The following is a 12,781-nucleotide window of genomic DNA, read 5'->3' as shown; positions in this document are numbered from 1 at the left end:
CCAAATAAATCAAATGAATCAGGAGGCTCTGTCAGGACAAGCTTGCGTTCCAACATTCCTTCTCTTTCGAATGATCCTGATTCTCCTCCCCCTGTCCTTCTTTCTCCGGCAAGCCTGTCTTGGCGAGACGCCATTTTTAAACTGCGTCATAAAAAATTTCCTCTTTCTCACCATTCACCAATCCTCTCTCCTGTTATAATCCATCCCACACAGTTCTTGAATTCCTGCTTGTGATTAATAAAAACGCAATGATCTTATTTCTATCTGGGGTGAAGGGTTATTAATATCACATCATGCAAAGAAAAAAAAAAGTTTTTTCCTCCACCCTCCCCTTCATTCCAAACATACAGTCTCCTAGTGGTGATTCTTCAGAAGATTTACTTATCCATCCGTCACTCCCGGTCACACAGATCCATTAATCAGCAGTCTTATCTCTCGAACATTACTTGATGTATGTGCTTCAGCTTCATTTGCACCATTAGATGTATTTTCACAAGGCAAACTTGGGAACGAGGTAGCTCCTGAGTAATGGTATTTAAAACCATACTGAACTGAAGACAAGACAAATCACATTGCTTCAGTTTGCTGCACAATATTGGATGTAGGGTGGTCAATTATTACTGGGAAGTCGAGCACAGTATAAAGAATAAGAGTATTTGTTGTGCACTCATCACGGTGATTTCTAACAGAACTAACAATCTGTTTTCCTCTAACTGACCCTATAAAATGTGATATCAGATCCTGCTCGTGCGCAGCAATATTTACTTCATTTGAAGTCCCACTATTTTACTCTGCATGAAGCTAATTATTATGCAAGCTGGCAGGGAAGTAGCCAAGTGTTAACAGCCTCTCATGAAACCTGAGCGGTGTAATTTTAACATAGCAGGCTTTCCCATAATTAAGTAATGGAATTACACAGAAACAAAAAAGCATTTCCCCATAGGGTATGTTCATCAATTTAATGCAGTTCACTAGAAATATTCTTATTCCAGTGCATATCGATCAAGTTCTTATTCACACGAAAAAGTCATGTACGTGGCTTGCAGTTAAAGAATAAATCTGGTTTACATTCTATTCTCCACAAAAATCATAGTGAAATTATACTTCAAACAAAACACTCTTTGGAACTCTGCCTCAAAGCAAAACAAAACACAGCAAATGACCAAAAGTCATTAACAGCAGCATGAGAGGTCCCATCTCCTTCAGGGGAACTGGTTTCCTAAGTAACCTAATCAAAGAGATATCACACTTACTAAAAAAAGGAATGTACACTTTTTTTAAGGAAGTGCAGAGAGACATACATGCTATTTTGGGTTATATTTTTAAACTAACTTCACTTCATAAGGTTGGAGTGGAATTCCACTTGGGGAAAGGCACCCACAAATGGTAGTGTAGGGGGCACAATTTTCACAAATTCCACTATCAACCTAGTGCACCCCTGAAAATGTATTTGAGGGACCCTCCAGAACAGCACAGAATGTGACGTTACTGACGCTTGATTCCATGAATAAAAGGGTACGCTTGGATCAAACCCCATGTCTTTAAAGTGATCTTTTATTATTGTCACTGTACTGTTTTAATGGGCATGTCTTCTTATACAGTGGTACCTCAGGTTAAGTACTTAATTCGTTCTGGAGGTCCATTCTTAACCTGAAACTGTTCTTAACCTGAAGCACCACTGTAGCTAATGGGGCCTCCTGCTGCTGCCACGCTGCCGGAGCACGATTTCTGTTCTCATCCTGAAGCAAAGTTCTTAACCCGAGGTACTATTTTTGGGTTAGCGGAGTCTGTAACCTGAAGCGTATGTAACCCGAGGTACTACTGTATTTGTTTTTATGTTGATAAATTTAATGTCAGTGTAAGCTGCTTTGATTTACTATTATCAATTATTATTAAACAGAAATGTAGAATAGCAATGATAAACTAGCTTGGTTGTAATAAACTATAACCAAGATACAAACACAAAACTCTCTTCTCACTTTGGTATAGGCAATAAGGGAAACAAAGCTGGTTTAGACATATATTGTGGCATTTTCCTTCCAACTTCCCCAGAAAGAAATACCCAAGACTCTCCAATCTTAAAGTGACTACAGCAAGAGGAATCAAAGCATGGGCTACGGTCATTCTGGGCTTCAAGCTACATTGACGGCATTGTTAAATAATGCTTTAACTAAGCAAGAGAAATACCACAAAGTGCTACTTCTTCATATGGAAAATTAGCTCACAAGCTCACATATGGTTTTTTTCTAGTTACAAGGGCACAGATTGCAGGTGAACATGCAACTGTATAATTTGGGTAGCAAACTTAACAGAAGAATACAGCTTTTAATGTATGCAGGTGCCTAAGTCTGCATGTTAGAAAATGATTCCACAACCAGGCAAGGTTTTCTCAGAGCTAAAGATAATCTATTGCCATGTATGAACCTATAGGCAATTTAAGAATGGAACATGTGCTAATATTGCCATAAAATATTCATATGTTCCCTGAAAAGAAATAAATACACCCACAACATAGTATTTTATCGAGTGAGGGCTCTGCCAGTGTGGTCATTTTCTCATTGTGGGTTTGATGGTATTTACTTAAGAGGTTCAACTGAGGCAGAGGTTTTCAACCTTCTTGAGTCCACAGCTCCCTTGACCAACTACATTCTTTTTGTGGCACGCATGTGGGGCTCATGAGCCCAGTTATGTTAACCCCTTGCCTGCAGAGCTGGCAGCCTCTCTCACTCTTTTTCGAACACCCTCCCTTGTGGAGTCTTCTCTCAGCCTCCTCTCCTCCTTCCTTGGGAGTCCTCTGGGCAGCTGCTGCTGCTGCTCCAGGTCTCTGAGCTGCCCCCCATCCCAAAGAAAGGCACCTCCCAGAGGCACCATTTATTTCTGGAGTTTATAGCCAGGGCTGCTGCAATAAACAGCTGTGCAAGCCTTTGGGAGGCAGAGACGCAAGAGGGCATCAGAAGAGGAAGGGAATGGAAGAGGGACAGAGGCCAGTGTTGCCTGCGACACCCCTGACCATCATTCAAGGTACCCCAGGATACCACAGCACACTGCTTGAAAACAAATGGTTTTCAAGAGCTACAAGAGCACTCTCCCCTCCTGTGGCTTCAAATCACTGCTATTCAGAAACACACTGTCTCCCACCACATGTCTTACTACTGTACTCTACTTGGACAGTCTAAAAGTGATTACACTGGGCAACAATTTTTTACTTTTTGAATGTTGTCTAGATTTCTACAACTGATTTAGGGTATTTTTGCACTGCTGAATCAGGAAATGGCATCCGTTTCTCTCCATCAGGTCAGGTGGGCATTGATAAAGGTAAGTACATGTAAATTGCATGTTGCTTCACCATTTTTCAAACTTCAGGGTTTGAACTTCCGTTTCTTGGAACTCCTGGAATGCTCAGCGGCAGGGTGGTCTCTCTTCAGAGTCCAACAGCAGTCAGCCATCATGACTGCGTCCCAGCGATCCTGATACCTGGTCTCCATCTCTTTCATGTCCTGATGGAATCTCTCCCCCCTGCTCGTCACTCATTGAACCCAGGTTCTCAGGAAACTGGTCCATATGTGAAAATAGGTAGTGCATCTTGTCGCTCATGTTGCAGCCCAGGTTTCTGAAAGCAGTCAGCATGTTGTTGACAAGTTCTGCATAGTTTCTGGCCTTATTGTTGCCAAGAAAGTTCTTCACTACCAGAACAAATGCCTTCCAAGCTTCCAGTTCCACTTCGTTCATTGACTTTCCGAACTGTGGATCTCTGATGAGCTGACGGATCTGAGGACCGTCAAAGATGCCAGCTTTCAACTTCTCCATGGTCAATCCTGGAAGAGCCTGGCACAAGTAAGTGAAGCAGTCACCATCCTTGTCCAGAGCCTTGGTGAACTGCTTGATTAAGCCGAGGTTGATGTGCAGGGGTGGAAAGAGTATTCTGTCTCTGTCCACCAGAGGGTCGTTGATGACGTTCCTTTCTTTGCAAGGCACCAATTCCTCCTGCACAGGCCAGTCCTTCTTCGTGTAATGCTGAGCACGGTCCCTACTATCCCACATGCACAGAAAACATGGGTACTTGGTGAAGCCAGACTGTTGTCCCAACAAAAAGTTCACCATCTTCAGGTCAACACAAATAAACCACTTATGCTGATCATAACCAATTTTCTCCAGCACATACTTCACCGCTTCATAGTTCTCCTTCAGTGTACTCGAGTGAGCCAGGGGTATAGAGGCAAACTGGTTGCCGTTATGTAGCAGAACACATTTCAGTGATCGCTTGCTGCTGTCAATGAACAGTCTCCAATCTTTGGGTTCATACTGTAGCACTCCAAGGTTGAGCAGAAGCTGCGCAATATCTGCACAGTACACCAAGTCCTTCTCTTCCGAGAAAAAACGGAGGTACTCTTGATGCCTGTTGTGGAAGAAGCTGATGCGAGCACTGTCAGAGAGGAGGTTTCTTTCCTTCAATCTGGATGCCAACAGTTCGGCAGAGTCCTTTGATAAGCTGAGGTCACGAACTAGATCATTCAACTCCTTTTGGGAAAATGGATGTGGAGCATCATCTTCAAGAACCACTTTTTCTTCTTCATGTCCTTCAACATTGGAGGCATCTTCGTCACTAATGTCAGGAAGTTCTCCAAAGATAGGCACTGGAATTTCATCACAATGAGCTACAGGATGATGTGCTGATTGAAGATCAGGATACTTGAGGCTGCTCCGGTTCTTTCTGTTGATCCCACCAATTTATGGAGCTGCACCAATTTATGGAAGATTTTGAGGTTTTATGACTTCAAAGTGATCCCTTTTCGGCATAATCACACATATCGGACCTGAATACTTCTTGTCATTAAAATAATCATTTCCAATCAAAACAATTATTTGACATGGCATTTTACCCCCACCAACTTCTTCTAAAATGCTCCACACAAGCGTACATGTGAACAAAAACGTAAAAAAAGACACGTGGCCGTAGCTCAAAAACTTGACCTGATTGAGCAAAACCAATGTGATTTTCAGATTCAGCAGATCAAATTCATCCTAAATCAACTGAAAAAACGCAGACAACAAATTTGTTGTTGACCAGTGTTATAAGGGTTCTCTGTGCATGATCTAACTCTAAACAAGTTTGAAAGGAGGAGCAGACCTTCTGAGGCAAGCAGTCCAGCAGAGAATGGCAGCAGTTAAGCCAAAGAGTTCACCTGTAGAATTTAGCACAGTTTCAGCTTGGCTGTTACTGCTGTAGGGAAGGGATGATTCATGACTATGAGCCACTTCACATGGCCTCTGGTGGCACAGCTACTGCTGGAAATTGCAGGGCCTGTCAGCTCTCTGCCAATGGCTAGCTGACTGAAGCTGCCTTGGGGTGCAGAGTTTGTTACTGTTTCTCCCATAGACGAATAGAAGGAAGACTATGGCCGAACTGAAGGAGGAGATCTGTCTCTATCACAGCTGAGCCAATGAGCTTAACAGTAGTAGATCAAGGACAATGGAATGTCCTTTAGAATTCCAAACCACTGAAAAAATTAAGAGAATGACTCTAGGTAATGCAAACTACACTGCAAGGCCACAAATAAAAGCACAAATATGACAAATTCTAAGTCTAATTTATTTCAATAGAAGTAATCAAAGACTTAAGTCTGCCTCATTAAAATCAATTAGATGTAAACAGACTTTACTTGGGCTGGACTGTACCCATAGTAGCCTTCATTCAGCAGTGTTGCTTTTAGCAGTCTCTCTGTCTCTCTCTCTCATCCCCCTTTATATGCACTAAGTAGGGATATTTTTTGTTAAACATTTTTGCCAGTATTAAAAGCTTTCTCCATACATTAGGCAATGTTTCAGTGGTTGCTTCAAAAGTGGACCGAATTCCTCAGCTATCCAGGAACTGCTACCCTCTCACTCTGGATGAGATTTGTGTTCCCTCACAGACATCAACATGTAGCTAGGTATGACTGGATTCACAGCAGCGCCATGATGCAATTCTGTTCTGTAGGATGTGATCCCTCAGCTAAAATCACCATTTGAGTAATCAAAGAAGCAGCGCTCTGAATTGACTTTGATTTGCTTTTGCTTAGTAATATTAGCTATTTGGGATTATCAGAAATAGTAACACATTAGCTACATAGCAAAACACATTGGTTACATAGCATTGTCATTCATTCATTATATGAATGGCTCTATTAAGGAAAAAGAAGACCTAAATAAATCCCTCTACAAAGGAAAAAAGGCACAAACTGCTGCCATTTGTTTCTTCCCATTTCCTGCTAAGAGGTTGAAAATAATGTGAACATACATAAGGTTGTTTTTCTCTGGGCAGGTATATTTTGCCCATCATGAAAGCATTGCTTTACTTCAAAACTGAAATGAGAGAACATTCAGCATAATCCTACAAATAATGTTTATGTTGATCTATTTGGTTAACTAGTATGCTTGACTAGGAGTATAACTTAACATCTAATTTTAAGAGCTTTCCAAGCCACTCACCTTTTCTACTAGAAGGCTCCTCCAGGTGGTTCCAATCAAAAGCTTATGAAACCAGCCTGATAACGTGAGAGACTTAGTTTGATGTTATATCTTTCTAAAATATGTAGCATTGGCAGAATAGTACTTTTGCATATTCTGAGCAGTGAGAGTGATGGATGTACTATAAGAACAACAAGGAATTTCTCAGAGATACAGGAAAGGGACAAAAAGTCCCATGCTGCAGGTTTGCAGCAACTTACAAGCCTTACCATTGGAAATTCTCGCTTACCTAAACCTGATGGATAGGCAGCCCTTCGGAAGTATAACCTAGAAACTAATTTGGATCTGGCTGCTTCTGACTTTGCTTTCTCCCCATACAGCAAGTACCATTATCAAATAATTGGCGTACATACAATTGCCCTGAAAATGTGAAGTATTACTGGGAATGCTAAATTAGATACTTGGACACATGGATAAACTGCTTTTGTTATACACAGTGTATTCCCTCTTCATCGTTTAAAAAAGATTGCCAATGCCCTGTGCAACCTCCAATGTCAATGCAAAGCTGCTCTGGCATTAATGCTGAACCAGCTCTGACTTCTTAACCAGCCATCTCACATTCCTTCCCCAAAGCCTGAGTGTCACCAAGCACTGCCCTGCATTTGAACTCCCACACTTTATCTGAGCTACATGCTACACACCCTGGAACTTTTAATTAACAGAAAAAAGAATAAGTTCAACCAAATCAATTAAATCGTGCCATTTCCCTCAATTACTCCAGAGCACAAAGGTCGCCATTATATTGCATAGTTATGGTCAGGAATAAAGAGACCACACAAAGCCCTATAAATTAGCACTTAAATAGCTGGTTTGCTTTCATCCTTATATCACTTAGTGTGGATGTGAGACAGGAGCTTCAGAACAAAACTATACAAATATCTAAATCAAGAGAATGCATTGCATCCATATAATATTCAATTGCACAATAAAAAAGTCTAAAAATCATGAAGTTCATCTTAAGGATATTAGTTCAATGTACATAAAAAGTTATGTTTGTGTATTTAAAATGCTATGTGGTTAAGTTTGAAATAGGCAAACTTTGTCTCTAGCAAATGTAGCAAGAAAAGACTGGGTGTTTCCATTTCAATGTTGTAATGGCTTCAAGTTGCAAGAAAGGAGATTCCAACTAAACATTTGGAAAAAGTTTCTGACAGTAAGAGCTGTTCAGCAGTGGAACAGACTCCCATGAGAGGTGGTGGACTCTTCTTCCTTGGAGGTTTTTTAGCACAGGTTGGATGGCCACCTGTCAGGGATGCTCTAGCTGAGATTCCAGCATTGCAGGGGGTTGGACTAGATGACTCTGGGGGTCCCTTCCAACTCTAAGATTCTATGACTGAACCTAAAAATAAGAATCTGACCTCTAACTAATGGATTCTGCTTTAGAAAACATCATGCCAAGTGCTAAAATATGTACTGGCGTACAAGAATGAGATAAGAAGAGGCTTTTAAAACCTGAAGACTTATTGTGTTGGCATACTATATTGATATTAGCAATAATCTCTAGACATGGATCCTGAGGAATGAAAGAGAAACAAAGGCTGCTTGCTATGTCAAAGGAAGAGATCGTCTTCTTGTTGTGAAAGGTTCTCTAGTTTTCATTCCCCACAGCTCTATGGGAAGACAACTTATTATGCATACTGATACCTAGCCTGAAAAGATTAATCTTACAATTAACTAAAATTAAGTGAATGTGACAGAAGTTGAATTTGGATGGGATCAACTTGTAACTGACAGGCCAACAAACTTGTGTCAGTCACAGATATGAGACACTTTTTTGCCTACGGGGATAAAATTACTTGTCATACCAAACATTAATCTTTCATTCTAGCATACGATCTCAAGTTTTTGGTCACAAATATAAAATACCCAAACTAGTATGAAAAAATAAAGAAGATCATTGGCAGAATTCACCCAATGAACACCATCAGCAGGAAGGGCTTCTGCTTGTGCAGTGGGAATTCCCCCCTGCCCCCTTGAAATTGGCTCCGGGGGTCACAGGAACCCCAGAACAGTCCACAGGGAAGGGGGGATTGTTTCTTCTGGCAAGCTGATTTCTAATAGTGCAACACCAAATTCCATCCTTAGTTCCGTAAGACTGGAAAGAATGGTAGTCAATATGTTCACTATGAGAAAGAAATATGCAACTGAGAGTGGGGGCAGGATCTGTTCAACCACATGGACATAGGATCATTCTCACAAAGCATTAGATAATTTGCATGGGATGTAAGCAAACATGTTGCCCTCTAAATGTTTTGAACTACATCTCCCATCAGCTCCAGCCACCATGGTTAATGGTAAGATATGATGGGAGTTGCAGTTTACAGTATCTGCACTGCACCGGTGGCTCCTAGCAAAATAAAGAAACACTGCAAGCCCAGAGTCTTGGAGACTGTTGTAGCCTATGGTTGTGCAAACTTCATGACCCTCACATCAGCCTGACTTGGTCTGCAATTAAATTTACTTTGTGAGAAGGTTTCTAAGATCCTCTTCTCCCTAAAATATGGCCTTGACCTAAGTACATCCAGTCTACTGTCCATTTTCATAGTATCAAAGAACTGTAGAGTTGGAAAGGACCACGTGGGTCGTCTAGTCCAATCCCCTCCAATGCGGGAATCTTCCACCCAACGTGGGGCTCGAACCCACAGCCCTGAGATTAAGAGTTTCAAGCTCTACTGACTGAGCTACCCAACACTTGTATAGACATTACATCCAAAAGAATCACAAAGTGAAGCTGTTGGATTGCAGGAAAGAAACCCTGCACCTGAGCCGAAGGAAGCAAGCCAAATTCATTTATTTCATTAATCCATTTGACAGAAATATCCTCACAAAACGTATAAAAATTATCTGTCAACTCCACAAATTTCCCTGTACCTCAAACTCCCTACCATTTTACATGCATATACATTCATGGTAGAATGAATGTCAAATTGGTTAAGATGTGACAATAAACTGGGGACATGGACACTATCACGCAGACAGAAGGAACAAACCTTCCAGAAACCAAGCTCATCCCTATTAGACCAGAAATCACTAAGCAAGTTACATAGACAATGGAATTGACCAAGTAAGCCACTGACCTGGTTTACTAAAGCACAGTCCAATATTCTCTTTTCCAAGACACCAACTCCCTTCAGTCTTGAAGGAGGGTGCCAAAAAAGCTTTTAATAATGAAAAGCTATCAAATCCATTTGAGAGATTATCTGTCATTTCTACAGTCACAGCAGTCTTCTAGGAAAAAAGCAATGCAACTTAATGCTACAATAACCAAGAAAAAAATATAGGGGTTGTTGTTATTCTCAGGCAATCATGTTTTGTGTGTGCTGAAATCTCTGAAAACAGCGATTTGAGACTGGCAAAATATAAACTTGATCTACCAGCTCTGTTTTGGATCAGTGGGTTTTGCATGAAACAGAGACAGAGGGAGACGGAGGTGATTTTCACCTGCTGAAGCCCGTCCACTTTTATCTCAGTAAATAAGAACTGAAGTGAATGCATAAGTTTGCTCCTGCTGCATCAATTCAGACAGTTTCACTTTTCATTACAATTTATTTTACTACCTGCATTTGATAACAGAGCAGACAAGCACAAAGGGGAAAACTCTCAATGTATCTCTTCACTCCTGATCGGGAAGAACGGTGCAAGGATTTGCCATCTCAAAGACAGCAGCTTCTGCAACACGTGATTTGTTCAGCCATTAAAAATACTTTTCTTGCCTTATTAAAAAAAATATTTCAGAGCTGATTATTTTAGAATATGAAACACAGATCAAAGGATACACCAAATGGAATTTATAGTTTCGGTAATTCTGGTGGTATTTCCTCTCAACCAGACATCTATTTCAATATGCTGTACTCATTTCTGGTTTATAGCTATGCACCAAGGACAATTTGGGAGTCTCAAAGTTAATTTGAATAAGACAGAGTTATATTTATATAGAGAGGGTACTCTATCAAAGCTCCGTTCATTAATTTAAGTTCAATGGCAGAGCTGGGGGAAGGCAATTTCTGTGGCTACAGAACTTACAGCAGGTGTAGCACATCAGCTTCAAACCAAGAGTGCTCCTCTCCAGAACAGAGAGTACAGCTTCAAACCAAAGACTTGTCTTCCAAGGTTTATTAAGATAGTTTCAAGCCTCTCCAATCCTCTCAGATCTGATTTAAGCATATGTGCAACTTCTAAAACACATTCAGGTAGTGGCACCTCTCAGTTTAAATTAAAATCTTCTAAGCCTTCTCTTTTAGAAGAAAAAGCTTCCAAACAGGAGAACAGAAGCTGATGTTTTAAATGGATGAATGGATTTGCACAAAGCTTCAGGCAGAGGCTACCAAGTCATAAACTCCCGGCCTCCCATCTTAAGGATTATCAGCTCTTAAGTCCAATAAAGCCACTTCATGTTTCAGTAAATTGAATGGGAACAAATGTGAGCTCCAGTGGGACAGGGACTGAGAATCAGTGAAGGAAAACAAGCAAACAGAAATGAGCAGCGACTAAGCCACAAAAGCGGAAGACTAGTTTAAAAACAATGATGAGGAAGAAAAAGAGAGCACAACAGAAAATGCAGCAATACAACATGGCACAGCTTCTTTCACTAACACCTCCTCCCCAAGTACAGCAACCTTACCAACTGTATGAATATGAACAAAAGGAGAGCCTGACTGGATCAGATTAAAGGAATGCCTAGTTCAGTATCCTGTTTTTTCCCACCTGATCAATCAGGTGTCTTTAGGAAGCCCACAAGGAAGTCATGAGCCTGGGAGCACTCTCCTGCTGCTATTCCGCAACAAATGATATTCAGAAGCATGCCGTCTTTGATCTTGCATGTAGTATACAGCCATCACAGTTAGTAGCCACTGACAGCCTTATACTCCAAGAATTTGTCTAATATCATTAGATGATATATATAAGTGGTGTGAAGTTTAGTTAAAGGTAAAGGTAAAGGTACCCCTGCCCGTACGGGCCAGTCTTGACAGACTCTGGGGTTGTGCGCCCATCTCACTTAAGAGGCCAGGGGCCAGCGCTGTCCGGAGACACTTCCGGGTCACGTGGCCAGCGTGACATCGCTGCTCTGGCGAGCCAGAGCCGCACACGGAAACACCGTTTACCTTCCCGCTGGTAAGCGGTCCCTATTTATCTACTTGCACCTGGAGGTGCTTTCGAACTGCTAGGTTGGCAGGCGCTGGGACCGAGCAGCGGGAGTGCACCCCGCCGCAGGGATTCGAACCGCCGACCTTTCGATCGGCAAGTCCTAGGCGCTGAGGCTTTAACCCACAGCGCCACCTGCGTCCCTGTGAAGTTTAGTTACTATACAGATATACTGAATTTCTATCCAGGATTTCAGTTCAAGCATCTCCCCAAGATATAGATACAAGAAGGTATGAGAACCCACCCAACCCCTGCAAAAAAAAGTGGGATGAAGAGATGGGTAGGGTAGGAGAAGCCTATGATATCAAAACAAAGAAATTTCAGAAATGCTTCCCCAGTCTAGTTCAAAACTAAATAACCACATATACTTTTTGTCTGACTTAACATTACTATAGACAAACTGTACTTCGTACATAATACCTATTGTAATATACAAAGGGGGTGTAACAAAACAAGTAAAGGGGAAATGGCAAGTTAATTAGTTTGACATATTACAAGCTTATTACTTCCCTACATACTTGTGTTCCCAGATAAGTAACCACAAAACATACTATTATCCACTGGAATTCCAAGCAGGTCGGGCTAAAGGGTTAGAATTAATCACTTGTTTTAACCAATGTTTATAGCCAGCTAACAGGAGTCTTGAAAACCTTGTCAAAGACACGTCAGTTTAATGAACTTCAAAATTCCCCTTGTTGGCTTTCTATCACTAAATAAAATTAGTTTCTTATTGCCTTTTCTTTTACTTTAACTTGTTTATGGAGACACAGGGAGTTCTTCCAGCTTAATGTATGGGTTGTATCTGTGTAAGTCACACTCAGAGTAGACTCACTGAAATCAATGGACATAATGACTTCAGTCAATGGACGTGAAGATTTCAAGAGTCCAGTCTTGCATATGTAAATTGGTCTTACACTGTCAATTCTGACAGCTGTCTCCTCTGCTTCATTATACATTACAAAGCGGCTTGAGTTACATTGTAGCACTGGAGGTTCAGAAGTGACCCCCAAAAAATAAAATAAAAATCCCACAATGTATGCCAATCTCCCCTGCCCAGCAGCACCACAGAATTAAAACAGTTTATTGAAAATTAATCTGCAATATAACTTCTTTTTCCAACATCTCACATATC

The 12,781-nt window shown here is 41.1% G+C and overlaps 1 protein-coding gene across 2 annotated transcripts in view; it reads right to left on the bottom strand.

The window, feature by feature from the left end:
• The window catches only part of SLC49A4 (solute carrier family 49 member 4), a 70,604-nt gene that overhangs the window by 16,361 nt on the left and 41,462 nt on the right, over positions 1-12,781 (bottom strand). The window lies entirely within an intron of this gene.

The sequence above is a fragment of the Podarcis cretensis genome, assembly GCF_951804945.1.
Source record: "Podarcis cretensis genome assembly, chromosome: 1".
NCBI lineage: Eukaryota > Metazoa > Chordata > Lepidosauria > Squamata > Lacertidae > Podarcis > Podarcis cretensis.
This window is presented reverse-complemented; position numbering and strand designations above follow the sequence as displayed.